Below are 26,357 nucleotides of genomic sequence, written 5' to 3' on the forward strand. Positions count from 1 at the left end.
GTCTGATACTGTTGGGTCCATTTATTTAACTTTTGAGGTGTGATGTATAGCCTGTGTATCCAGTTATATTGTATCATGCGTAACCTCGTGTTTATTGTATTTCTCATAGTTCCGGAGCGTAGCTTTTCCCATGTTTCATTCTTTATCTTTATGTTTAGATCTTGTTCCCATTTTTGTTTAGGTTTACCATTTGTTTTCTTGTTCTCCTTTTCTTGCAGTTTGATGTACATGTTTGTTACAAATTTTTTAATTATCATTGTGTCTGTAATCACATATTCAAAATTGCTTCCTTCTGGTAACCTCAGACTGTTTCCCAATTTGTCCTTCAAGTAGGTTTTCAGTTGGTGGTATGCAAACATTGTATCGTGAGTTATACTATATTTATCCTTCATTTGTTCAAAGGATAATAATTTATTTCTCGAAAAACAATTTTCTATTCTTTTGATCCCTTTTCTCTCCAATTCTCTAAAGGAAAGGTTATCTATTGTGAAAGGGATTAGTTGATTTTCCACCAATATTAGTTTTGGTAGTTGGTAATTTGTTTTATTCCTTTCTACATGAATCTTCTTCCAAATGTTGAGCAGATGATTCAATACCGGTGAATTCCTACATTGCACCAATTTTTCATCCCATTTCTCGGATCCGGAAAAGGCACGAAAATTTGCAGAACAATTACAAAACAGACAGAGAGATGAAGAGATGTAACAAGAACAAAAATGACAACAAACTATATATGTATATATAAAAAAATATAGAGTATAAGTAAGAACTAAGAAGGGAAAGAAAGGGAAGAAATGAAGTAAGGAGGGAATTAAGAGAGTGACCTTTGTTATATATGAAGATTAAAATCTTTTCTGGGGGGGCTGGGTGGGGAAAAATAACAGTCACTGCGAAATCAGTTGACACTTGCGAGCGGATTCGCAAATCCAAATGGAGAGGGGAGATGTGGTTGCCTGACAAGGGACAAAGGGCAACTCAGAAAGGGGACAGACTATTGGGGTTAAAGGAATTTTAGATCTGAGAATAGTGGAAATATTTTGTTTTAGAAATGTTGTCTTATAATGTGTTCAAAAAAAAAGCAGAAATGGATAAGAAGGGAAGGTGGTGATGAGGAAACGGAAAGGAAAGATAAACAAAGTATGAAATTACTATGTTGAACTATATGACTTTAAATATTAATGGAATACATAACCAAATCAAAAGGAAGAAACTGTTAAATTTACTGAAAAAAGAAAAAATTGATATAGCATTCGTACAAGAAACACATCTAACTGAAGTGGAACACAATAAATTAAAGAGAGATTGGATTGGACATGTAACAGCAGCATCATACAATTCAAAAGCCAGAGGAGTAGCTATATTAATCAATAAAAATGTACCAATCAAAATAGAAGAGGAAATAATAGATCCAGCAGGGAGATATGTAATGATAAAATGTCAGATTTATTCAGAATTTTGGAATTTACTCAATGTATACTCACCTAATGAAGAAGATCAAAAATTTATGCAAGATATCTTTTAGAAGATAGCAGATACGCAAGGGAACATACTAATAGGAGGAGATTTTAACCTTAATTTGGACTCAAACATGGATAAAACTGGAAAAAAAACTAACAGAAAGAACAAAGTAACCAAATTTATAATTAAATCGATGCAAGAAATGCAACTTTTGGATCTATGGAGGAAACAACACCCAAAGGAAAAGGAATATTCATATTATTCGGGTAGACACAAAACATACTCAAGGATAGACCTATTCCTGTTATCAGCCCACATTCAAGGGAGAGTTAGGAAAACGGAATATAAAGCTAGACTATTATCGGACCACTCACCCCTGTTATTGGCAATAGGGCTAGAGGACATCCCACCAAGAATGTATAGATGGAGATTAAACTCCATGCTACTTAAAAGACAGGATTTTAGAGAATTCATTGAACGACAAATTAAAATGTACTTTGAAATAAATACGGCATCAGTGAAAGATAAGTTTATACTATGGGACACAATGAAAGCGTTAATCAGAGGGCAAATAATAAGTTATATAACTAAGATGAAGAAGGACTACAATCGGGAAACAGAACAGCTGGAAAGGGAAATAACAAATATAGAAAAAGAATTAGCAATAAAGGAAGATACAACTAAAAGAAGAGAATTGGCAGACAAAAAAAAATAAAATATGAAACACTACAAACATATAAGGTGGAGAAGAACATAATGAAGACAAAACAGAAATATTATGAGCTAGGAAAAAATTGTACAAAATTCTAGCGTGGCAGCTTAAGACAGAACAAACTAAAAGAATGGTATTGGCATTAAGGAAAAAGGACAAACAAATTACATTTAATCCAATGGAGATCAATGAAAACTTCAGGGAATTCTACTAGCAACTATATCAAACTGAAAACAAAGGGAAAGAAGACAAAATAGATGAATTTCTAACTAAAATTGAACTACCGAAATTACAAACAGAGGAGCAAAATAAATTAATAAAACCATTTGAAATAGAAGAATTACAGGAGATATTTAAAAAACTACCGAACAATAAAACACCAGGAGAGGATGGATTCCCAATAGAATTCTATAAAATATTTAAAGACTTATTAATTCCTCCCCTCCTGGAAGTAATCAACCAGATTGATAAGACACAAAACATACCAGATTCATGCAAAACAGCAATAATTACAGTAATACCAAAGACAGGGAAAGATCCACTAGCACCAGCGTCATATAGACCAATATCTCTACTTAACACAGATTATAAGATAATAGCTAAACTATTAGCAAACAGATTGGCCGACTATGTACCAAAAATAGTAAATCTAGACCAAACTGGATTTATTAAAAAAAGACGAACAACGGACAATATCTGTAAATTTATTAACTTAATTCATGCAGTAGAAGGAAATAAAACTCCAACAGTAGCAGTTGCTTTCGACGCAGAGAAGGCCTTTGACAGAGTAGAATGGAATTATTTATTCAAAGTACTACAAAAATTCAGCCTACCAGAGAAATATATTAATTAGATTAAAGCATTATATAAGGGGCCATTGGCGGAAGTGACAGTAAATGGATATATATCAAAACAATTTAACTTAAGCAGATCAACAAGGCAGGGATGTCCACTATCTCCCTCACTGTTCGCATTAGCTATAGAACCACTAGCAGAACTGATAAGAACAGAAAATAAAATAAGAGGGATAAAAATAAAAGAGAAGAAAAAAATCAGTCTATTTGCAGATGACATTATAATATACTTAACAGAACCAGAAATATCAATAAAAGAATTACATAGGAAATTGAAGGAATGTGGAGAAATATCGGGGTTCAGGATCAACCAAATAAAAGTGAAGCAATGCCAATGAATAATGCGGATTTCACAAAGTTCAAGAAAGAATCACCATTTAGATGGCAAACACAAGCAATGCGATACCAAGGTGTACAACTAAATAAAAATCTCGGCCATCTATATAAACTAAATTATCATCCATTAATCAAAAAATTACAAGACGACTTAGAGCATTGGAAAGACTTACCACTAATACTGATAGGAAGGATAAACTGTATTAAAATGAACATTTTCCCAAGGATAAAATACCTATTTCAGTCATTACCAATTCACCTAACAGAGAAATTATTCAAGGAGTTAAAGAAAATAATAAGGAAATTCTTATGGAAAGGGGGGAAACTGAGGATAGCACTAGATAAATTAAAAGAATGGTACAAACAAGGAGGCTTACAACTACCAAACTTTAAGAATTATTATAGAGCCACACAATTAAGATTCCGATCAGATTTTTATCAAACAAGGGAAAAACCAGATTTGACCAGATTAGAACTAGATAAAATAGGGGAGAAGATACCTGAACATATATTATAGTTTGCCTTGCTGCCCCGGGATAAGTATTTTAAATACCGCTGGGTATTTTAACATAAATTTATAACCTTTATTCCATCGGATCATTTTTGCTGCATTAAACTCCTTCCTCTTCTTCAGGAGTTCAAAACTTATATCTGGATAGAAAAAAAATTCTTGACCTTTGTATTCCAGTGGTTTTTTTGTCTTCTTTTATTTTTTTCATTGCCTTCTCCAATATATTTTCTCTTGTTGTATATCTTAGGAATTTTACTAGAATGGATCTTGGTTTTTGTTGTGGTTGTGGTTTAGGGGTTAATGTCCTGTGTGCCCTTTCTATTTCCATTTCTTCCTGTAATTCTGGTCTTCCTAGGACCCTGGGGATCCATTCTTTTATAAATTCTTTCATATTTTTGCCTTCTTCATCTTCCTTAAGGCCCACTATCTTTATATTGTTTCTTCTATTATAATTTTCCATTATGTCTATCTTCTGAGCTAACAGCTCCTGTGCTTCTTTAACATTTTTGTCAGATTCTTCTAATTTCTTTTTTAAGTCATCTACTTCCATTTCTATGGCTGTTTCTCGTTCTTCCACCTTGTCTACTCGTTTTCCTATATCTGTCATGATCATCTCTAATCTATTCATTTTTTCTTCTGTACTTTTTATTCTTCTTTTTATTTCACAGAATTCTTGTGATTGCCATTCTTTTACCATTTCCATATATTCTTTAAAAAAGATATATCCATGTACTTGCCCTTCCCTTCATCTTCCATTTCTCTGTGTTCTTCCTCTTCTTCTTCTGGGTCCACTCCAGGATCTGTGTCCTTTACCTCTGTCTCTTCTGGTTTTCTTGTTGGGTTGTTTATTTTATTTTGTTGGGTATTTTTGGTCTCCTTATTTTTATTAAAAGTGTCTTGGTGTTGGTCTTCTTTCTCTGGGTTGGTCATCTGTTGTTTCTTTGATTTCCTATTTTTATTCTCTTCCTTCTTGTTCTCGTTATTTTCTATGTTTTCCTGTTGAGAGTCTTGCTGTTGTGTTGTACTTGTCTGTTTCAACTGTGGAGATTTACTCCTCAGTTGGTCCCCCCTCCCGTCAGTGTTCTTTTTTGTCTTGCGCATCGCGCATTCTCACTTTTGTTTGGCTCCATGAGCCATTTTTGTAGTCCTGAGTTCGGGGTTTCCACTGACCTCAGGGAGCAGGCTTCTCTCTCCATGGCGGGCTTCCTCGACCGGTAAGGCCTTCACCTTCCTCTTCCGACGTCCTTCCTTCTTCTTTCCTTCCATTGTTTTTGGTTTTTCTTTCTTTGCTGCCATTTTCTCCACACTTTCACTTTCAATTTGTTATGTTTTCTGTGTTAGTGCCTTAGTTTTTTCTCTACCTTTTTTTTAACTTTTCTGGAGAGGGCTGGAGTTCCCCTACCGTCCACTACTGAATCACGTGACTCCTCATCGAAGGTTTAGCTTGTTGAGTTATTTATACAGGATGGCATAACATTGGGGGCCAAAGGGCCTGTACTTTGCTGTGATGTTCAGTGTTCGAACCCTCCACGACGTCCCTCTGCCTCTTATCATCAACCCAAATCTGTATCCAATTGATTCCATGGAAAATTCACCATGTAGTTCAGCCGACCATGTTGGATCTTGTCAAAGGCCTTGCTGATAAATTCCACATGGTAAACACGGGTTGTCCTGCCATCAGCAATTTTCCTGGTCACCTCCAAAATTTTAATTAACGTGACAAGATTCAAGTTCCCATGCAAGAAGCCGTGCTATCTTTAATCAGTGCCTCCCCTTCCAACTGCAAGTAGATCCTGTCTCTCAGCATCCCCTCCAGCCTCTTATCTACAACTGGTGTAAATCTGTCCAGCCCATAGTTCTCTGGCTTATCTCTGGAATTCAGCTCTTTGGTCCCCATGAGAACAAAGGCAAAGATGTGCTGAATAACCAAGTGGCCCAGGTAACACCTAAACTGGTCACTGGTGAGGAGGTGAATGGTGAGTAAGTGGCACTTGATCCCACAGCCAAACATGTCCATCACTTTACTGAGGATTGAGTAGACTGACATCAGGAATTTACTTATTGGATGTGTCCTGTTTCACAAGAACTGGGGAAACCTGGATACATTTTCATGTGATTATTCAGGTATCAGAGTGGAATCTGTCCTGGAACATTTTGCCAGAAGCCTCCATTTTAATGGGATCAAGTCATATCCCCAAACTTCCTGGTTGCAGAATAATTAAGAAGCAACATTGATCTGAGCCAAGTTTGTTTTTCTTCTCAAATGAATCCAGTATTTGAGTTCGACTCGAGGTAGTTTAGCGATGTTTCTCTCCACAGGACAGACGCTGAGCACATTTGCATCCTTATCTGCCTTCACCAATCCAAACACATTAATCAAGCCGTCTTTTTCTAGCACGGTGAGAATTGTTTGTTGGTGTTGATCACTAAATCAGGAACACATTTCCATACATCAAGCAGCATGCCTGTTCTTTTTAGCAGCCTGTTCCCACTGGGAGGTCCCCATCTCAGATTAAGTCCCACTGCCATCTCCTACAGGAAGTCTGAAGTGAAGGTAATAGTCCCCAGATCAGTGCCCAGTTTCACACACAACAATGAAAATGTCAAGCACATCTCTGGTCAATCGACAGCTGCATACAAAGAGTCTGTTGAAATTTGTCCCATGCAGAGAGCATCAGAAGGAGGTTGTTCAGCCTTCCACTTTCTCCTATTCGTTGCTGACATGTATCTGAACTCCATCTGCCTTCCCTGGCAACCAAAATCTTACAAAATTCCATCACTGGAGAAAATTTCAACTGACCCCCATCCTTGAGAGTTTTCCAGCAAGAGTTCCGGATTTCCTGTGCTCTGAATAGCCTGGGTCTAATTGAAATGTTTTCCCCCTTATTTGGAATGCACAGATGATGCATCAGTTTCTATCTCCTCCAGTGCACCCTTTCATGAATTTAAACTCCCAATTCCAGCAGGTTTCATTTTTCATGTATCATGACAAGTTTCATTAAAACGATCCAGCCCAACGACCATCGGATATAAGCCTCACAATTTTGGCTTTCCCATCTCCAATATCGTCTGCATTCAGCTCCCATTCTGAATGGAGACATGGAGTGCAGACAGTGGTTCTTTGAGCCTTATGATCTGACTCACCTGCCCACAGGGAATAGGATGGGGTCCAACACTGTCCCTGGGAAACAGCAGCTCCTGGGAGTGAGTTTGATGGTGGGTGAAGGAGAAAAAAATAAAGGGAAATAAAGAGGCAGTGGGAGGAGAGGGGAAGGAGGCAAGAGATGTGATGTGGCAGAAAATGGAAAGGGGAGGAATGGAAGAGTGGGGTGACAAAGGAGGGAGAGAGGAAAAATGGGTGGCTCCAGAGAGCTGGGAAGAGAGGTGCAATGAAAGACGAGGAAGAGATGGAGAATAGGGTCAGGGAAAGGCTGGAAAAGTAAGAGAGGGAGAGGATGAGGAGAGAAGGCCCTGATAGAAGGAATGTAGGGGTGGGGAGAGAGGCAGAGAGGGTGGGGGGAGGGGGGTTAGATGGATGTATGAGCTGTGGCAGAACACAGACTCTAATCTCAGCAGCTGTGATGGAAACCTTGGTCTGTTGGATTCCCTGCTCATCCTCTGCTCAGTGATAGGGCAAATCACTCCTTGCTTCTCTCTTTTCTTGAGGGAACTGCATCATGTGCCAGCAGCAGAGTTCTGGCTTAATTGGGACATTGTGTTCAGCACAGACAGTGGAGGCCTGAAGGGCCCAACCCTGAGCGCTAATGTTCGATGACAGAGGATTCAACAGCCAGGTGTTGAAGGGCATTTCTTTCACCAACTTCACAGGCCCTGTCCACGTTTTGGCTGCCAGTGAATCAGGGTTAACGTTTGTTTGACATGATCCCCAGTTCACACAGTAATCATACCAGGTAAAGGCAGAACGATGAGGGTAGCACTGTTGGTGTAGTGGTTAGTGTCACGCTGTTACAGCGCCAGCGATCAGGACTGGGGTTCAAATCCCACGCTGTCTGTAAAGTGTATGTTCTCCCGTGGTCTGGTTTTCTCGCACTGTTTGAAATGTAGCGGAGGTTGTCGGTTAATTGGGTGTAATTGGATGGCACAGGCTACTGGGCCAAATGGTCTGTTACCGTGCTGTCTTGCACAGGTCACAGACGGTTCCGTGTGTCTTTTTCCTCCTCCGTTCTCTCACTACATGGACCTGACAGTGATAGTAACTGTTCCAAGTTGATAGAGTGAGGATTGGAAGTGGGCACAGAAATGGTCGAGCCAGAGGTATTTCAAGCTGATCTTAACCCCTCTAAAGATGTGATTGAAAATCAGCAGTGCGACAATTTGTCACTGAATCCTTTTCTTCTCTGACATTAATTCTTCTGCTGAGAACTGCGAGTAATTCTGTGATTGGCTGATCTGGAAATAAGAAGGAAATAACCATGACGGTGGCACAGATGGAGACCTGCTTCACTTCCACACTGGTGCCAATAACAGGAGCAGGTGTCCCAGAATGAAGATGCCAGTGAGGTGGAACCAGTGGAAGAGGACAGAGTGCTCAGGAGGGAACCTGCATCTCACAATCCAACTCCCCCTCATTCCCAAAAATCACTTCCAGTTCATGAGCTGCACTTGTGACTTCATTCAACAGCACCGCTGCACCCTCTGCGCCTCCAATCCATGCAGTGTAACTCAGTCCCTTCCACACAGATGAGAAGATGGAGGCAAAGGAGACACTCCGTCACTTCACCCTGACATCCACGTCCTCCATCGCAGGGTCAGAGTCAGGTTGGCCACGAACATGGATCAGGGTTTGTTGTTTTAGGGCAGCAGGGTTGTGGAGAACAAGGTGCAAAATGACTATCAATTACAATTTTGTAAATACAAAATTGTAAAAGAAATAATGAGAGCGAGAAAGAGGAAAAGTGAAGCCATGTGCACAGGATCTTGTCCATTCAGAAATATGATGGTGGGGGAGAAGCTGCTTTTGTAACATTGTGTGTGTGTGTGTGTCTTCAGACTCCTGCACCTCCTCCCAGTGAGAAAAGGGCAAGGCCTGGGTGGTGAGAGTCCTTGAAGATAGAAACTGCTTTCTTGAGGCACTGCCTCTTAAAGATGCCCTTAATGGAGTGAAGACTAATGCCCACGATGGTGCTGGTTGAGTTTACAACCCTCAGTCGCCTATTCCCGTCCTGTCCATTGGCACCTCAATACCAAACAGAATTTCTGTGGAAATTTGCAAGCGACTTTGGTGACATCACGAATCTCCACAAACTCCTCATGAAGTATAGTGGCTGTCGAGCCTTCTACATGATTGCATCGACATCATGGTTCAGGATGGATTTTCAGAGCACTTGACCCAGGAATATGAAGTTTCTTACCCTCTCCACATGCAGAAAGCAGCCAATGTCCATTGATCCAGTGGACTCTCTCTCCTTGGAACATAGCATCTTTCTGGATTCTAACCCTGTCAACCTATTATTTGCACCTTTCTGCATCATATTTATGAACTATCTAATAAATGCAGGAATGTTTTTCACATCACCCACTCTGTGTGAATGTCACTTCCACATGTTCACCATTCCAAATGCTTAATCCCCTATTTATCAGGGTCGAGAGCTTTGGTGTTTGTCAACATGTTCCTTGCCTGAGAGGGTTTAATATGCCTATACAGAGGAATCCTCACCCTGTAACATATGCTCTTCTAGCCATAGGATCATTGAATGCTACAGCACAGAAAACAGGCCATTCACCCCCTCTAGTCTGTGCTAACCATCATCTCCCTCATTGCACTGATCTGCTCCCATTTCATAATCCTTCAGGTATCACCCATCCATAGACCTATTGAATTCATTCTTAAAACACACTATCAAGCTCGCATTCACCACATCAGTTGGCAGCTCATTCCACACTCCTACAACTCTATAAGTGAAGAACTTCCCCATTATGTTCCCCTAAACTTTTCCCCTTCAGCTTAAATCGATGATCTCTCATATTTATCTCCTCTAATCTGCGGAAAAAGCTTATTCACATCCACTCTGTCTATACCTCTCACAATATTGTAAACCTCTATAAAATCTTCCCTCATTCCTTTTTTCTCCAAGGAATAAAGTCCTAGCCCATTTAATCTTTCCCTGAAACTCAACTCCTGAAGACCTGGCAACATCCTGGTAAATCTTCTCTGCACTCTTTCAATTTTATTGAGATCCTTCTTGTAGTTAGGTGCCCAGAAATGCACACAATATTCCAAGTCTGGTCTCACCAATGTCTGAAACAACTTGGGTGAAATTGTTGGAACAAGTGAAAGGAAGCTCTCTCCAGATCAAATCTGTGTTCTTCCTGTCCTGGAGGATATGACCACATTCTGGTGGGAGATTTATTGACTGCCCCGTGGATGTTGTTGCTCCCATGTGACTCTGAGGTTGCACTGACTCACATTGAACATACAACACTGGAGAAGATTCAGGTCAGCTTTTCCACGCCATTGTTTAGTTTCCACACGAGCCTTCAGCCACCCCAACACCGTCCAACTGGGTCAACATCTCCGTCTATTCCCTTCCCACTCATTCACCTCTTTGGGAGAGTTCCACATTCTCCCTACTCTATCTCATTGAGATTATGATTTATCAAGAATGAGAGATTAATGACATTAGTCTCCATACCCCTGGAGAATTAATTTTTTTTAACCTCCTCAATGTTAGCATCTTGAAGGTGGAAATAAGCATTAGACTCTAAACTTGTCTTTGTGAAGATTGTATGCAGGGTTAACATGAGTATCTAAACCTATCAGTTATCGACCGATAATGTCACTAATTGTTCCACGTTCACACAGAAAAGAGCCTCACTGTATTCAATCCACTGCATTGCAGCATCAAAGAGATGGAGTCCCTGCTGGGAGGGTGTCAGGGCACTGAGTGGAAGGAGTGGAGAGACTGCTTTTGGTCTACAAGGTCCCCATAGGTTTTGAATTAACCCTGGATCAAACTTCACCAACTCTCAGTGACAGCCTGTGGCTCATTTAAAGTTCAGTAGCCATTTGCTTTGAAGAGCTACAGATGTCTGAAACTCTGTGTTAATGTGAAGATGCAGTCCTTCTTCCACTTCCTCTCAGGTTGTACAGGCCGGTTTAATTTGAGCTGGGGGCCCTCCCATTGCAATCTTGTTACTAAAATGAATAAGCCCACTGATTTGCATCTGGAAATACATTTCTGAGGTGGTTCTTTGCACCAACCAACAAGTTCATGTTTACCAAGCAGGATGGGACTGAAGGAATCGAAACCAGTGACCGTGAGATACACACAGACCAAGACCCTCTTGTCATTTCAGGACAAGTGTCACTGGAAAGCAACAGGCTCAGAGTAATGGTGATTGACTGTTCAGGATGGATTGATTCATTCATTATGGGAACGAGGTGTTTCGACACAGGGCACCCTGTGATTTTGGTTCTGAAGGAGTTGAGAGGTTCCCACCAATCGTTTACTTTGTCTTCTTCCCACTGATCCAGAGATGCATCTGACGACAGATGTCGATCGCCATATAAATTAAGGGTCGTGACTGATTTAAAAGACCACAGGCCCCGAAGATGACAGGAATTAAGGTTGGACATTCAGTCAAGACACTATTTATTTTGTCTGAGGGTGAATGAAAGGATGAAGAGGTCTGCTTCTGGCATCAAGAGAGTGATATGTGTATCATTGCATTCCAAAGGATGAGAGGTTACTTATTAGAGGTATTTAAGATTATTAGGGGCTGAGGTAGGGTGGATAGCCAGCACCCAATATTAGGAAATACCAGAGATATCTGTTGAAGGTGAGAGGTGGAAAAGTTAGGGGTGATGTCAGAGGTAAGTTTTATGACACAGAGTGTGAGTGTCGAGGTTACATTGCCAGGGTTGGAGGTGGAGGCTGGTTCAAAAGGGACATTCAAAAGACTCTGAGATTGGCAATGGATGTAAGAAAAATAGAGGGTTATGGGTGTGAGGTCAGAAAAAAGATTGTTGTGGAGTAGGTCTATACAGGTTGGCACAACATAGTGGGCTGAAGGGCCTCTACATGTGCTGTAATGTTGTGTGTTCTGTCTGAACAGATCATACTGTCAGATTAAAACATTGCTTCCAAACAGCTTTTACCAGACTCTTCCTCACCTGATATCCCCCCTCCCTGCGCACCCCCTCCCCACTTCTTTGGTCTGGCATCTGGTTCACCCTCCTGTCAGTAACTTGTAATGACTCACCACTCTCTGCAAAGGCAAGTGGGAGCCGTTGCTTCAGTTGTCCAATGACTTTGCACTGTCACCGACCATGGACACAACCAGCCTCAGGTGTCCTTCATGATGAATGGGAGCTGAGTCACGAGGATTGCTCCTCTGATCTGAAATCCTTGCAGGATCTGCAGGCAATCATAGCCAAATCACAATGAACAAATGATATGATATTGAAGGAGAAGGTGAGGCTCTCAACACCTGTGAGCACAATTTAGAAGGTTTTTTGATTTCAGAATGTTTCCCTTGCCAGTCCTTATTGTTACCCTCATTGCAGCTTAGAGGTTTTAAGGGTTGGCACAGATTAGACTTTAAATGCTTTAAAGAACTATTTCTTCAAAATAAGTTTGTTTCTTTTGAATAATTAATGGTTAAATGTGAATGACCAAAATGCATTGTTTTTAGATATTTGCAGGTGAGTCATTTTGTTCAATCTCAGATCCCTGATTTTCCGCAATTCCCGAGGCAAATCCTCTTGATTTACTTTTTGGTTTACAACTTTCTCATAAAGATTCACTATCTCTTATTTATAACAATTTGCATGATTTAAATGTGGCCTTGTTAGTTAAGATTAAGAGACACTGGAAAGAGGATTTGAATCTTTCAATCTCTGATGAGCTCTCAGACTCTATTTGTTATCTGATTAATATGATCTCCCTTTGTGCACGACATTGCTTATTGCAATTTAAAGTGGTCCATAGGGTACATATGTTGAAAGTTAAATTGTCTCGTTTTTACTCTGATATACACATTCGATGTGACAAATGTAATTGTTGAGGCTTCTTTGATTCACATATTATGGACTTGCCCTGGTTTAGAGAAATATTTTCCAAACATCTTAAGGTTAAGTTGGAACCTTGCCCTTGAATTGCTCTTTTTGGATCATTTCAGGATGATGACGTTTTATTGACTTCAACTCAAAACCAAATTTTATCTTTTATTTCATTGATAGCGAGACGAGCAATTTTGATGAAATAAGATTCAAATACTAATTTCATACAGACATGAGGCCCATTATGGGCCATTATCACACTCTGAGTTTGACGGTTCTCATCCCCTTCGATGCTGTGCTGTTTATTTCCAGGTTGTCGTCACTTGATATCCACACATTAGTTTTTTTTCCAACCTTGTATCGTGGTAGGGGCTTTGAATTAAGGGTTTTCTGCTTTCTTTTCATTTTATTACAATTTGTATTTCTTACAAAAATGTACTGTTTAACTCTGTTTTATTGTAAACCTCAATAAAAAGATCGAGAAAGGAACAAAAGAATTCATCATGTTTGTGCAAAAGGAGATGGAATGGAGAGACAAAGCAAAGGGAAGGCAACAGGGGAAGAAAGTGAGGGGTAGGGGAGAGGTTTAACAAAAGCCAGAGATGTCGAATCTGGTTGGAGGGTGCCCATTCAGAAGAAGTATTGTTCCTCCAATTTGCACGTGGTCTTAGTCTGGCAGAGCACGAGACCACGGACACACACGTCAGCAAGGGAATGAGATAGATAATTGAAATGGGAGGCCACTGGGAGGACCACATTGTTGTGGCGGATGGAACCAAGGTGCTCAACAAAGCGATCTCCCAGTCTCTCCAATGTCGAGGAGACCACAACAGAAGCACCAGTTGCAGCAGATGACCCCTGCAGATTCACAAGTGAAATGCTACTTCACTTGGAAGGGCTGTTTGGGCCCTGAAAGGTGATGAGGAAGGTGTGGTCACAGAGGACTATCTCGTGCAGTCATAGGAGTTGGACCCAAAGGAATAATGTGTGGGAAGGGAGGAGTCGACAAGGGAGTGACAGAGGGAGTGGTCCCTGCAGAAGGCGGAGAAGGAAATATGTGTCTAGCGGTGGGATCACGAAATAGGTGGTAGAAATGGCAGAGGAGGATGTGTTGAATGTGAAGGCTGGTGGGGCAGTAGCTGAGGACAAGAGGAATCAGGTTATTGACTGGTGAATGTATACCCTGCTCTGTCAGTGAGTTACTGACTGACGAAAGGTTACCCTGCTCAGTCAGTGAGTTACTGACTGGCGAAAGGATATCCTGCTCTGTCAGAGAGTTACTGACTGGTGAAAGGATACCCTGCTCTGTCAGTGAGTTAGTGATTGGTGAAAGGATACCGTGCTCTGTCAGTGAGTTACTCACTGGTGAAAGATACCCAATGCGGGTGGAGTGAAATGGAACGGAGAGGCAGACCTAAAGCAAGTGGGGGTTGGGGGTATGAGTTTTACCAAAAGCCATAAAAGCTGTTATTAATGCCATCTGGTTGGATGGTGCCCAGTTGGAAGATGAGGTGCTGTTCCTCCAGTGTGTGGTTGGTCTCAGTCTGGCAGTGCATGAAACCATGGGCACACATTTAGCAAGTGAATGGGATGGAGAATTGAAATCGGAGCCACTGGGAGATCCACGCTATTGCAGCAGACAGAGCCAAGTTCTTTACAAAGCGACCTCCCAGTCTGCGTCCAGTCTCTCCAATGTAGAGGGGACCACAATAGGAGCACTGAATGCAGTACGTCACCACTGAAAATACAGAAGTAAATTTGCTTCACTTGGAAGGACTGTTTGGGGCCCTGAATGGTGGTGAGAGGTGGTTTGGGCACAAGTGGAGCATCACCTGTGGTCACTGGGGTAGGTCCCAAACAGATAATTGGTGGGGAAGGAGGTAGCAGAGAGTCACGGAGGGAGTGGTCCCTGTGGAAGGCAGAGAGGGGAGGAGAGGGGAATACGTGTCTAGTAGTGGGATCATGAGGTATGTGGCGGAAATGGCGGAGGAGGATGTGTTGGATGTGGGCGCTGGCACCATTCGGGAAAATGACTTTTGGTTACCGGGATTGGTTAAAGTGCTGATGGCTAGTGAGTCTCCTGGGGAGCTTCAGACACTGATAGCTTCCCCACACTTCAGGATTCAGAACCACGGGTCACAGAGATACAGCTTGGATGCCTTGAGCTGGGGCTTATTACTGAACAGGGCAGAGTCCATGGGGTTACTAAGCTCACAGAGGCCGAGAGGAAGCAGGATCGGAGGAGGTGGAGAGATCCAAGGACCCCCAATGCCTCAAAAGGGACTCTCTTTTGCCCCTCTTTCTTGACTGGATTGTGGCCCTGCATTGATGGCTCTTCAGTGTGTGCTTTGACAGGGCAAACAAAGGAAAGAGTTTTCTGTGTTTGTGGACATGACAATCAATGGAATGTTATTCTGGAATTTGGATTTGATGGACAGAGGAGGAGCAGGGAATTGTTTCACCAGTTTGTACCTCAATGACAGGGCACATCCTCACAACAGGAGATAGAGTGGGATTAAGATAGAACAAGATAAAATAGGAGTAAAGGTACTGTAACGTTTACTTTATAAATGGAATGAAAAGGTGGTGCAATATAACAACTCACCAGTATTGCATTATTTACTTAACATATGGAAGAAGATGCACGTAGAAAGGAAATTAAATTATCAAACACCAAAAAAGCTTTTGACGCAAAATCCACTAATCCCTTTTACAATAGACAACCTATATTTTTTAAGAGAATGGGATTGAAAAGGAATCAAGAGAATAGAAATTTGGTTTTTTTGGAAATAATTTATTAAGATTTGAACAGTTGAATGAGAAATACGGAATAACTGACGGTCCAATGTTTGCATACCACCAATTAAAAGCTTAATTAAAGGACGAATTGGAAAGCAGATTGAGACTACCGGAAGGAAGCAGTTTTGAGTATGTAATTACAGACACAATGATAATTAAAAGATTTATAACAAACATGTACATTAAGCTGCAAGGCAAGGAAAATGATGAAATAAGGTACAAACCTAAACAAAGTTGGGAAAAGGACTTAAACAAAGATAAAGAACAAACATGGGAAAAGTTATGTTCTGGAATTATGAAGAACACAATAAACATAAGGCTACGTATGATACAATATAATTGGTTACACAGGCTATATATCACCCCTTAAAAATTAAGAGAATGGGACCCAAAAATATCGGATAGATGCTTTCACTGTAAAAATGAAATTGGAACAACAATACACGCAATTTGGGCATGCGCAAGACTGAATATATTTTGGGAAGAACTAAATCAGATATAAAATAAAACACCAAAAGCAACATACCAAAAAATCCAGAAATTTGTCTTTTAAATAACATAATAAGTAAAGATCTCGGACTCAAATTGGATAGAACACAAAAAAGATTCATTATGATCGACTTAGCAGTAGCAAAAAAAATACATAATTTCAATTTGGAAAACGAAAGAGAGCCTGAAAATACAATGGTACATGGAAATGAATAAGTGTATCTCATTGGATAAAATTACATGTAATTTAAAAGACAACATTACATTGTTTAAACAAATCTGGGAACCATACATGAAATATAACAGAAAGAGCTGGCCTTGGACCTCCATCTCCTAAAACGATAAGATGATAAACACGATCAGATTTAATGTGTAAATGTAGATGACCCATCTTTCTTGTTTGTTTTTCTTTTGTGTGAAGATGTTGTTTTATTGTATTTTATATGTTTAATATTTATTGGTTTTGGAGGGGGAGAAAAGAGAGAAAATGTCATTGTGCATATTTAATGAGAAAGATTTGTACATAGTTGAAAAGGTTCATCGTGCAATAAATAAAGATTACAAAAAACAACAGGAGATAGAGGACGTTTGACACAAACTTTGCCATTTTGGTTTCTTGGTTTTTGTCAAACCCATCCATTTTCCCTCTCTCTCACTCAAGATTAGAATTCCATTTGTGGTCACAAACAAAAAAAAGCACAAAAATCTCTCTTTATCTCTTCTTGTCTCCATCTCAGTTCTTGAAATTTCATTTCAATCTCTTCCTTGGTATTTCTTTTTGTCTTTCTCACTCTCCTTCAGTTTGAGCTCCTGTCTGAGCGGTGACATATATCCATTCTCGTTTGCCTCCCAGTGCAACAAGTCTACAGAAGATGCCATCTCACTGGCTCGACACAAAACCCTGGAACACATGGACAGCAAAGATACATGAATCAGGATGCAATTTATTGACTATAGTTTGGCATTCAACACCATAATTCCCTCCAAACTAATCAACATACTCCAAGGCCTGGGCGTCAATATTCCCATGTGTTGTTGGATCCTCGATTTCATCATTTCCAGACTCCAGTCAGCCCGGATTGGCAGAATATTTCCTCTCCAATCTGCCTCAGTACCAGAGCACCACTGAGTAATGTATTTATCCCCCTGCTCTACTCACTCTATACCATTGACTGTGTGGCTCAATACGACAACAAAATTGTTCACAAATTAGTTGACAATACCACCTGAGTGGGCTGTATAATTAAGGGCCAATGAGTCAGCATACTAGAGGGAGATTCAAAGCTTAGTTGAATGGTGTACTAACAATGACCTCTGATTCAATGTCACCAAAACTAAGGAGCTGATTGCAGTCTTTCGGAAAGGAAAACCAGAGGTGTATGATCCAGGCATCTCTGGGGGATCACAGGTGGAGAGGGTGAGCAAATTTAAATTCCTGGGAGTCACGATCTGAGAGCAGCTTTCCTGGACCCATCATAATAATGCCATCATGAAGAAAGCACATCAGTGCCTCGACTTCCTCAGCGGAGGCTGGGTAGGTCAACGGAAACCTTGGGAACCTTCTACAGAAATGTAGTGAAACATGTGCTGACCGGCTGCATCATGGCCTGCTTTGGGTGCATCAATACCTCTGAGTGGAAAGCCCTGCAAAAGGTAATGAACACAGTCCAGAACCTCACAGGGAAAACTCTCCCCACCATTGAGAACATCTACATGGAACGATGAAGTCGTCAAGCAACAGCAATCATCAAGGATCCACACCACCTAGGACACCCTCTGTTCTTGTTGCTCCCATCAGAAAAGAGGTACAGGTGCCACTGGACTTGCACCTTCAGGATCAGGAATAGTTGCTACCCCTCAACCACCAAACTCTAGGACAACCAACTCATTCAGAGACTGAGATTACTACAAATGGACGGGACATCACCTCATCTTCCGACTGGTCACCATCCAACCTGATTGCACTTATATCAATTTCTCTGGTTTTCTATAAGCCACCATCACCAGCACCACCCTGCCAATCTTCATCTCCTTACTTTTATTTAGTTTGCACTCTCTCTCTCTCTCTCTCTCCTTGCACAGAACCAAAATCAATTCTCACCTTTCCTTTTATCATGTCCAATGAACACTTCTGGTTTGTTGGTCTGGACTCCTCCCCCTCCCATTCTTCCCCCTTTTCTCTCACAGTCTTTCTTCAGACACCTGCCTGCTTTTTCCTTATACATAGAACACTACAGGCCTTTCAACCCTCAAGGTTTTGCCGACCCATGTATTCCTTACAAAATGTACTCAAACCTCCCTACCCTGTAACCTGCTATTTTTCTTCCATCCATGTGCCTGTCTAAGAGTCCTTTAAATGCCCCGAATGATTCAACTTCCATCACCATCCTTGGCAAGGTATTCACAACAGTCTCCATCAAAAAAAAACATCTCTGATGTCTCCCCTAAATTTCCCTCCCTTCACTTTGTACCCACATCCTTTGGGGTTTGCCATTCCTGTCCTGGGAAACAGGTGCTGGTTGACCACCTTATCAATGCTTCTCACGATCTTGTAGTCTCCTCTCATCCTTCTACAGCCCAAAGAAAAATTTCCCTGCTCTGCTAACCTTGCCTCATATGACTTGTTTTCCAATCCAGGTAACATCCTGCTAAGTCTCCTCTGCACCCTCTCCATAGCTTCCACATCCTTCCTGTAATGAGGTGACCATTGTGGACTCACCAGAGATTTGCAGTTGCAGGTTTCTTTATTGACCAAATTCTTGCTTCTTTTGAACAATTATCCACCATATTTATAATACCTAAACATCACTTTTTTTGTTATTTACAGGTTAGGAGCTTCTTGAATTCTTTAATTTTGAGGCTTTCTCAAGGTCTGGAACCTAATATGATAGGGGAGATTTATAAGGTCAATGCAAATAAAAGCAAAGTGATGCCAATGAGTAACGTGGATTATACATAACCTTAAAAAGAATCTCCATTGAAATGGCAAACACAAGCAATCCGATACCTAGGTATCAGATTAGACAATAACTTAAACCACTTGTAAAAATGAAATTATTAGCCATTAATAAAGAAATTACAGGATGACTTAGAACGTTGGAAAGAATTGCCACTAACGTTGATAGGGAGGGTGAACTGCATTAAAATCAATGTGTTCCCAAGGATACAATACTTATGTCAAACATTACCAATTCCCTGAACAGAGAAATTCTTTGTTGAACTAAGGAGAATAATAAGGAAATTCTTGTGCAAAGGGGGGAAACCGAGGGTAGCAGTAGATAAATTAACAGAGAGGTATAACCAAGTGGGTTTGCAGTCACCAAACTTCCAAAATTATTATAGAGCTGCACAATTAAGGTATTTATCAGATTTTTACCAAACAAGAGAAAAATCAGAATGGACTAAGATAGAATTAGAAAAAAAGAGGAGAGAAGGTACCGGAACATATACTTTATAAATGCGAGGAAATGATGGTGCAATATAACAGCTCACCAGTATTGCATCATGTGATTAATATATTTGATTAATATACACATAGAAAGGAAAAAAATAAAATACCAAATACCAAAAATGCAATTGATGCAAAATCCACTAATCCCTTTTACAAGAGATAACATTTCCTTCAGAGAATGGGAGAGAAAAGGAATCAAGAGAATAGAAAATTGTTTTTTGGGAAATAATTTGTTAACCTTTGAACAGTTGAAGGACAAAAATGGAATAACTCATGGTACAGTGATTGCTAATTTATAGGATAAATTGGGAAACACATTGAGATTACCAGAAGGAAGTAGCTTTGAATATGTGATTACAGATACCATGATATTTAAAAGATTTATCACAAATATGTACATTTAGCTGCAAGGTAAGGAAAATGATGAAATAAGCTATAAACCCAAAAAGTGGGAAAAGGACAAATATAAAGATAAAAACATGGGAAATGTTTTGTCCTGGAACTATGAAGAATACAATAAACACACGGTTATGTATGATACAGCATAAATGGTTACACAGGTTATATATCACTCCCCAAAAATTGAAAGAATGGGATCCAACAATATCGGATAGGTGTTTTCGTTGTAAAAATGAAATGGGAACAATACATGCAATTTGGACATTTACAAAAGTGAATACATTTTGGGAAGAACTAAATCAGATATTAAATAAAATCACAAAAAAACAACATACCAAAAAATCCAGAAATTTTTCTTTGAGAAACACAAGAAGTGAAGAACTAGGTCTCAAATTGGATAAAGCACAATAAAGATTCATTATGATAGCCTGAGCAGTAGCAAAAAAATGTATCATGTCAACTTGGAAAATGGAAGAGGGCCTGAGAGTACAGCAATGGTACATGGAAATGAATAAGTGTATCCCATTGGAAATAACATATAATTTAAAAAATAAAGTTACATTGTTTGAACAAATTGGGGAACCATACATGGAACATAACAGAAAGAGCTTGCCTTGGACCTCCATCTCCTAAAATGATAAGATGATAAAAACGATTAGATTAGATTGTAAAAGTAGATGACACATTTTTCTTGTTTGTTTTTCTTTTGTGTGAAGATGTGGTTTTATTGTATTGTACATTTATTGGTTTTGGAGGGGGATGGGAAAGGGGGAGAAAAGGGGGAAAATTTCACTGTATATTTAATGAGAAACATCTGTACATATTTTGGTTGATATGGTTCATTATGTGATAAATAAAAAAAATTAACAAAGGAAGGACAAGGCTTAAAAGAAGTGACATTGCGGGCAGTCGAGGCATTCAGGTCAATGCCTCCCTGCATATGGTCAACGTCGCCATCTTCTGTTCAGACATGATCAATCTGCAGACTGATCAGCATCTCCGGCCAGTTTGAGTGGGACTGGGGCCAAAGTAAATTGGAGGAAGAGTGAGGCAATGCTTTGGTAACTAGTCAGACCAGATCACCATCCCCTTCACAGATCCGAGGACCTGAAAATGTTGAGGATTTGGTTTGGAGAGCCTCAAGCGTGGAATAAAATTTGGCGAGAGTGGATCACAGAGGACAACTAGAAAATGGGTCTCTGAGCAGGATGCACCCTCTCAATAACATGGAAGAATCTGGTCGTCGGATGCAAAGTGCTCTTGGTACTGCTAAATCTCCTCCATTATGTTCACCAGAGGAGTCTTCTGGTTTATATGGAGATCCAAAATGGAAAGGGTTCGATGGTCCTCATGTACAAGTTGCAGACAAAAGGGGCAGGTTTTTCCCAAAATCAGGCTGTGCATGGAACCAACATACAAGGGGACCATGTGCTGCTATGTGCTGAGGTTCTTCCTACCCCTGGTGTTGTGAAGGATGGGCGTGGCTCCATTGTCATGCAATGTCCTTGTCAGCTGGACTTTACCACACCACCTACCCTTTTCGCAAAAATCTTTTCCAAAAAACAAACATTTAACCATCAGGCAGTGGTCAGCACCGAATGCTCTGCAAACAAGTTCTCAAGGGATACTGGGGGATGGTTCCTTGTGCAGACTATTCAGGTCTGGAAGAATGCCTCATTGCCAGAGCTCCCTCATAAGCAACAGAACTTGACTGAGCTGATGATGACAAGAGCTATCTTGGTTAGAACCTTCCTGTATGATAAAATATCACCCACAATGTATGTTGTCCCAAGATGGCTGTGCAGTGTAGTAAAGACAGTCACCCACTTCTTTGCAGAATAGATTTGCTCACAGTGTGTGGGGCAGGATGCAAGGGACCTTGTCATTATATAACAAATGACTATAACTTATGGGCTGATCCTGGGGAGGCACGCAGCTCAGATATCCAGAGCTGCCTGAAGATCATCAATGGTGAAAGATGCCCTTTGGGCTACGCAAAACTTGTTGTTCTTTCAGCACATTGAGATGTCAGTGAAGCAATGCTGCTGATTGGCTGAGGGATGCACTGAGGCTTGGTGCAGCCAACACAATGGTTTTGTGCGAACCAAACGTCATCAGGCATTGAGGGGCTGAGACCAATGGGAAGTCCCTCAAACAACAGAGGGGAGAGTATCTTCAATATGCCACTGTCTTAAATAGAGAATGAATATAACAATGAACATTGATGGAAATGAATGGATATGACTCTAAGGATTTGAAAGGACTTTGAAGAGTTTTCTTTTATAAATAATTTATTGTTTAACCTAACTTTGTCAACCTTGCTTCATGGCAACATCGTGATAAATCTTCTCTGCAGCCTCTTGAAAGCATTTACTTCTTTCCTGTAATGAGGCAACCAGAACTGAATGCATTCTAACCAGAGGTTTAGAGTGCTGCAACAATATCTCATGGCTCTTGAACTCAATCCCCTGACTAAAGAAGGCTAACCCACCACAAACATTCTTAACCACCCAATCAACTTACAAGCAGTGTGTAGATAAAATTCTTGCAGGCAGGTTCCATAAATCAGGATCTTCAGCTCAGCTGTCAGATGAGTCCTGTGACAGGACAAATTTCCCATTTACGAGGCAGGTTGTTGGATGAAGGGGGAGTACGAAGAAAAACTCTCCAGTGTGCAGAAAATTATGCACCAGATCACTACTATGGCAGCAGACCACAGAGTAATATTACGACTCCTCAGAGAGGTCTCAGAGAGTATGTGGTTCAGATCCAACCACAAGCAATGAAGTGGACTGATATTATTTACCATTATGACAATGTACAATGAACAAACCGTACAAATGGGCATTGTTTCACAATGGTCTGCACAAGTCAATGTCTGACTTGGTTTTGGTATATATGGATGAGAGTGTCTTTTTGTCAATTTTCCTGAATATCAAATATACCTTCAAAACAAATGACAAAAAGCAGTCAGGAAACATCACATTTTGTTAACTAAGGTAATAAAAGTGGAGCAATGAACAAAAAAAAATCAATGGTGGGAAAGGAATAGGAGTTGGGGATTGACAGTAGATAACATCTCATGGAGACCCCTTTCACCCAAGACATTGACAAGGGTGGTCACAACAGTGGGAGGGGAATGAATATGTACTGTGTGTTTTTAGGAGTAATGGGCTGGTTGAGAGATGCCTTGGCCATAGGTTCAGGATGCCAATTTACAGATAGCTGCAGTAACATTGCAGAACATCACATGAATGCTACTCTGGCCAACAACCATGTAATCAGAGCCTGATCCATATTATTGCACCGGTTATAAAACTGGATTCTCTCCTGGCTGCACTCAGCAAGAGTTCCACCTAAACTCCCTGCATCAATAAAACAGTCTTTCTTTCAACATCCCCTCTATCCAGAATTCTCCAACTGCACTGATTCTGCAGTGTCCCGCCCTGACTTCACCCACCATCTAATCAGACTCATTCTTCTATGTTGCAGAGCAGCAATCTATCAAGAAGGTCAATGGAATGATGGCCTTCATTGCTAGAGGGATTGAATTTATCAGCAGGGATGTTATGCTGTCAACGTACAAGGTTCTGGTGAGGCCACATCTGGAGTACTGTGTGCAATTCAGGTCTCTTTACTTGAGGAAGGATATCCTGGCTTTGGAAGTGATGCAGCGGAGCTTCACCAGGTTGATTCCAGACATGAGCGGGTTAACCTATGAAGAGAAACTGGGGCTGTACTCACTTGACTTTAGAAAAATGAGAGATCTTATAGAAATATATAACATTATAAAAGGCATGGATAAAATAGAGGTAAGACGGTGTCCCCATTCTTGAGGGAGATTGGAACTGGGGACATATCCTGAACATTCAGGGTAGAAGAGTTAGGACAGAGGAGGAACTGCTTTTCCAAGAGGGCAGTGAATCCATTCAATGCCCATTGAATCAGTGGTGGCAACCTCAGTGAATATATTTAAGACAGGTTGGATAGATTTTTACAGAGGAGTATTAAAGGATATGGGGAAAAGGCAGGGAGGTGGAGATGAGCCCATCATCAGGACAGCCATGATCTTATTGAATGGTGCAGGCTCAACCGGCTGAATGGCCCACTCTTGCTCCTATTTCTTAAGCTCTTAATATCCAAAATATCAACACTTGCATTTGTTTGATCAATCAAATCACGAGCCTGTCCACTTGACCACATGGAGTCCACAAAACAAAACCTACTCAGTCAACTAAATGTATTCTCTGTTAGTTTTGAACAGTGAGGCAAAGATATCCACCTCAACGATCCTGCACTCACGGTCACTGCTGCAGAAGTCAAGTCAGCCTTCCGGAGAGTGAACCTGTGGAAAGCAACTCACCCAGAGGGAGTCCCTGGACACATACTGAGAGCCACCCAGATCAACTGGTAGCTGAATTCCCAGGTATCTTTAATCTCTCTCGGCCGTGATCTGTAGTTGTCACCCATTTCAAGAAGGCCATCATTATACCAGCACAGAGAAAAATGCAATAATGGGCCTAAATGACCACTGAACTGTGGTTCTGATATCCACCCTAATGAAGGGCTTAGAAACGGTGGTCCTGGCTCACATCAACTTTCACCTTCCAGCCAGCCTTGACCCACTTCAATTTCCCCACCGTTCCTACAGATCCATGGAATATACCACGTTAATGGCCCTCCACCTGGCCCTGGAACACCTGGACACCAAGTAAACCCATGTCAGACAACTCTTCATCAGTCACACCATCGACCCCATCAACATTATCTCAAAACTGAGATTTTAGCCTCAAAACATCCTTCCCACTGGATCCTCGACTTCCCAACAAACAGAATGCAATCAGTGAAGATGGGCAGCAACATCTCCTCCACAATCACAGCACATCACTCTGTAGTGATGTGTACTCAGCCCTAATGACACTCCCTCTGCACCCACATGCCAAATCCACCTACAAATTAGTTGATGGCACAGACGTAGGCTGATCATAAATAGCTGTGAGATGGAACATAGAAAGCAGCTTGAGCGTCTCCCTTCAACATCAAGACAAAGGAAGCTGATCATCGAACCCACACCACTGTCTGCATTAATAGTGCTCATTTGGAGACAGCAGATAGGCCCAAATTCCTGGGAGTGAACCTTTCCTGTGACCTCATTGGGACCAACCTCACTCACACAATGTTCCAGAAAGTACACCAATGACTCTACTTCCTTGGAAGACTGAAGAAGTTCTGCTGGTAACCCGATACTCCACTACCATCAAGATCTTCCTTGCTGGCTACATCAAAGCCTGATATGGATAGCAACTCTGTCCAAGATCAAACAATGCTACAAACTGTGGTGAATGCAGCTCAGATGACATCTCCCTCACCTCCACTGACTCCATCACATCTCGTGCCAAATCACACACCCACAGGCTTAAAGACTGCTCTCACCTTGTTGCTAATTGATCTTTGTCATTGTAACTTGACACATGGTAACTGTTCACCTCTCCTGCAACTTTGTTCATGTTAGAATTGACTTGCTGGATGGCTTGTGGAGGAACCATTCTTATTGTCCTGGCTTCATGTGACACTTGAAGAGAGCCCAGCCCAGTCCCAGGGACACACACAGAATACAGAGCCCTGTCCAGTCTGGTGTCCATTCAATCATATTCCCACTCTCTAACCAACCTGCTGAAAGGACTTTATTCCATTCTGTTTTCTGGGCTTCAATGGATCTGCTGCAGTGTTATCTTCAGAGAAAGGCCGAATCCCTCGTTTCAACGGAGGGTAAGAAAATAAGAGCCAAAACCAGTGTCTCATGTTGGAACAAAAGGACGACAATGGAACAAGGGATGAATTGCCTCACATGGGCGGAGGGCACAACCGATGATGTGGATCAGCTGAGGAACAGAGGAAAATTTTCAAAGAGATTTTCCACCGTGTTCAGCAGACGTATATACCAGTTACCAAACAGGGACAGTTGGGGTGGGGAGAGCCCGCTGGGGGAAATTAAGGAGGTAATTAAGCAACTACCCCCTTCCCCTCCCTGCGGCTCGGCCCATTGACAGCGCAGCGCTCGGCTGTCCTCCCGGCTGCGTCCCCCTCGTTGGGTTCCGAAGGAGCAATGAGGTGAGAAAGGACCCAGGCCGTTGGAGGGACAGGGGCGGTGCTGACACCATAGATGACATCAGTGGTGTGATACTTGCACAGCCCGGGTTGGTGATGCAGCAGGGTGGATGCTGACAGGACAGGCCGTCCACCTTGTGACCCTCGCAGCTTTTCCCATTGGTTTTGTGCCGATAATTGAGTCTTTCCCCCATGGCAGAGGATCTGGCTGGAAAGTT

The 26,357-nt window shown here is 41.2% G+C and overlaps 1 long non-coding RNA gene across 2 annotated transcripts; it reads right to left on the reverse strand.

The window, feature by feature from the left end:
• Positions 1–15,670: 15,670 nt before the first annotated feature.
• On the reverse strand, positions 15,671–23,594 carry LOC138750594 (uncharacterized). Of its 2 annotated transcripts, XR_011349397.1 has the most exons (4): positions 22,555–23,594; positions 22,340–22,412; positions 18,901–19,060; positions 15,671–17,082 (listed from the first exon to the last, which is right to left on the reverse strand). It is a non-coding gene; the product is annotated as an uncharacterized lncRNA (long non-coding RNA). The 2 variants fall into 2 exon arrangements; XR_011349398.1 differs by lacking the exon at positions 22,340–22,412 and having other exon boundaries at positions 22,555–23,588.
• Positions 23,595–26,357: the final 2,763 nt, after the last annotated feature.

Source organism: Narcine bancroftii, unplaced genomic scaffold (genome assembly GCF_036971445.1).
Source record: "Narcine bancroftii isolate sNarBan1 unplaced genomic scaffold, sNarBan1.hap1 Scaffold_183, whole genome shotgun sequence".
NCBI lineage: Eukaryota > Metazoa > Chordata > Chondrichthyes > Torpediniformes > Narcinidae > Narcine > Narcine bancroftii.